Source organism: Mandrillus leucophaeus, unplaced genomic scaffold (assembly GCF_000951045.1).
Source record: "Mandrillus leucophaeus isolate KB7577 unplaced genomic scaffold, Mleu.le_1.0 Scaffold1056, whole genome shotgun sequence".
Lineage (NCBI taxonomy): Eukaryota > Metazoa > Chordata > Mammalia > Primates > Cercopithecidae > Mandrillus > Mandrillus leucophaeus.
Genome location: NW_012098721.1, coordinates 156,264 through 159,679, shown reverse-complemented (window position 1 = coordinate 159,679; position 3,416 = coordinate 156,264). Strand labels below are relative to the sequence as shown.

At 38.3% G+C, this 3,416-nt stretch overlaps 1 long non-coding RNA gene across 1 annotated transcript in view; it reads left to right on the top strand.

Moving 5' to 3' along the window:
- The first annotated feature begins 115 nt into the window (after positions 1–115).
- Positions 116–3,416, top strand: part of LOC105541526 — a 140,948-nt gene continuing 137,647 nt past the window's right edge. The window contains exon 1 of the long non-coding RNA XR_001006349.1: positions 116–419. This is a non-coding gene — a long non-coding RNA (uncharacterized LOC105541526). The remainder of the gene's footprint in view (positions 420–3,416) is intronic.

Below are 3,416 nucleotides of genomic sequence, written 5' to 3'. Positions count from 1 at the left end.
CACCCTCACCCTCACCCCGACCGCCAAAATTCTCTGGGCCACAGGTCTTCCGGAAGTTGCCAATCCCGGTAGCTGCAGCGTCCGGCTGGGGTCTTTCTTAGGGGACTCGGGGTTCTGCTTTCTGACTCCCTCCGGACTCTCCGCCTGCGCAGGAAGCGATTTGGGGGTATTGTGAATTCCGAGGGCCCCACACTTAAGAGGTTGTACTCTCACCTGTCTACCTGGACTCCAATTTCCATATTTCCAGTCACTTCAGGACTGAGAGATGGATGATAAACCCTGTCATAGTGGAGCAAGTTCAGGTGTTTAACCGCTGTTATGTGGGATCTGCCTTTCTCCCTCTTCTTTCTTACTTCCGTAAGTATACATATGCAGAGAGTGAAAAATAACCTTGAGAGAGGCCATCCCTCTGACTCCAGGTAAGACTGCAAATAATTCTTTCTTATAAATCTGGGAGGAATGCAGTCAGTGTTTCATGCCAACCAAAAAAGACTGCAAACGTTTTTCCATCTTGCTGCTTTGAACACCTTTCTACTTAGGTGAGTATTTTGTAAGATATGAGTGCAAATGTTATATCCAATACCAAGTCCATACTAGATGTTTAATTAATTCCAGGGCTTCAGTAATAAGGAATGACTCGAACAGATTTCTGCCTACAGACAGCTAATGCGTCTCGTATTTTTGCATTACCTGAAATGAAAGTAGCAATGTTAGGTTTTACAATAGTGGAAGGTTGTAAACGATAGTGTGTTAAAAATTTTTGATCATTTATAATAAAATGTTCAGCACTAAATATATGGTCTGATGCTCTGTGCTTTCTTGCTTAATACACTTTTTTTTTGTTTTTTTTCTTTTCGAGAGAGAGTCTTGCTCTGCCACCTAGGCTAGAGTGTAGTGGTGCAATCTCAGCTCATTGCAACCTCCGCCTCCCTGGTTCAAGCAATTCCCCTGCCTCAGCCTCCCAAGTAGCTCGGATTACAGGCGCCCGGCCCCCAGCTAATTTTTGTATTTTTAGTAGAGACAGGGTTTCACCATGTTGGCCAAGGTGGTCTCAAACTCCTGACCTCGTGGTCCGCCCACCTTGTCCTCCCAAAGTGCTGGGAGTAGAGGCCTGAGCCACCGGCCAATAAGCTTTTTTCTTAAAAAGTACTCAGAAAACTTTCCTATCCATTCATTCTGTTATGCGCGTCAGTGTGAAGAGACCACCAAACAGGCTTTGTGTGAGCAATAAAGCTTTTTAATCACCTGGGTGCAGGCCGACTTAGTCCGAAAAAGGAGTCAGCAAAGGGAGATAGGGGTGGGGCAGTCTTTATAGGATTTGGGTAGGTAGTGGAAAGTTACAGTTAAAGGGGGCTTTTCTCTTGCAGGCAAGGGCGGGGGTCACAAGGTGCTCAGTGGGGAGCTCCTGAGATTCCTTGTCTAGGAGAAGGAGTGTCACAAGGTCAATTGATCAGTTAGGGTGGGGCAGGAACAAATCACAATGGTGGAATGTCATCAGTTATGGCGGGAATTGGCTATTTTCACTTTTGTGGTTCTTCAGTTGCTTCAGGCCATCTGGATGTATACGTGCAGGTCACAGGGGATATGATGGCATAGCTTGGGCTCAGAGGCCTGACATATTTATCCAGTCAATTAATTAAAAACATGAGTCCTAGAAAAAGAGAACAAAGCATAAACAGAGAAGAAATGATCAAAATAATAGTTTAAAAAATTTTGCCAGGGCAGGTGTCTTCGTATTTAAAGGGCCCACCAAGTAAAAATACCTACATTAAAGCACATCATTAAAAAGGTGAGAACATTAAGAATAAAGGGAAGATTCTAAACGTTTTCAAAGGGCAGAAACAAAAATTAAAGGAATGGGAATTAGAATGGCATTGGATTTCTTAACAATGTTACTAAGTCATTGTTATCCTAAAATATAATGAAGTGAAATTTTTTCAGTATTCTAAAGGACAGTAACTTCCAACTTAGAATTCTATAGTCAAACTATCTGTCAAATATAAGGGCAGAATAAAAACATTTTCACATATACAAAGATGAAATACTTTCATTCCATTTCCTTTTTTTTTTTTTAAAGAAATCTCTTAGAGAATGTGTTCAGCAAAACATGGGAGTAGGCCTAAAAAAAGAAAGACATGGGATCCAGAAAACAGGACCAGGAAATTAAGAAGGGAAACTCCAGAATGGAGAAATATGACAGAATTGGAGAGCAACCCGTTTTCACTGAACAGGGAGATGGCAGACTTTAAGAGAAAACAGTAGTTACAGTAATTGAAATGATAGATTATCTAATTTGAGTATTTGAGAAATTATATAGATGTTGGATAGATCTAATGAAATCTGGGATAAAATTGGAGAATGAATTGTAAAAAAATACAAGTAAAAAGAAGGAGACAATTGTTAATTCCATGAAAATTATATCAGAAGGGAAAAAACATTTCTCTACACTGTTTTGTGGTGGTGAAAAATGTAGAACTTTTCAGAGCTTTTCAAATGCTAATACACATCTCTAAGAAGGAGAGAACATGAAGCATAGAACTTTATGGAATTTATTTGTATTGTTAATTACATTAGTTTTAAATTTACTTTTTAAAACCATATTCACGTGGTTTAAAATTTAAAACAATAAGGACTTACAATGCAATGGAAAAATTGAGAAGAGGACTTAGATACCTTGAAAAAGAGGTGAAAGGCGCTCAACCTCATTCATTATCAGGGAATCACAAATTTTATTCACAGTGCAACACTACTGTCCAAATAGTAGAAAGAATAAAATTAAAAAGACAGAATATACCAAGTGCGAGTGAGGATTTGGAGCAACAGGAACTCTTATACACTGCTCATGGGAGTGTTGATTGATACAATCAATTTTGTAAATTGTATGTCAGTATCTATTAAAACTGTAGATATGAAGACCCCATGACCCAGTAATTCCTTGCTTCGGTATGTGGACATGTGTATGCATCTACTAGAATGTTCATAGCAGTGGTGTTTATAATAGTCTCAATCTGGAAATTACCCAGATATCCATAAATAGTAGAATACATAAATAAATTTTGGCACATTTATGCAATGTAATACTAAATTGGAATGAAATTAAACAGTGTACAAATATAATGTTGGATGAAAAAAGCCAGATATGGAAGAGTACATATTGCATGAATTCATTTGTATAAAGTACAAAAATAAATAAAACTAACTTATGCTTATAGAAATCTTCTCTCTAGTAGGGGAGAGGCATTGATTAGAAGGGAATGATGAGGTATCTGGGATGATGGCAATGTTCTATTTTTTTATTCAGGACCTAGGATCTAGATGCCAGTTGCATGGGTGTGCTCAGTTTATAAAAATTCTTGGAGATTACACTCACATTCACTCTTATACTTCAATAAAAAGTTAATTGGTTTAAATATAAA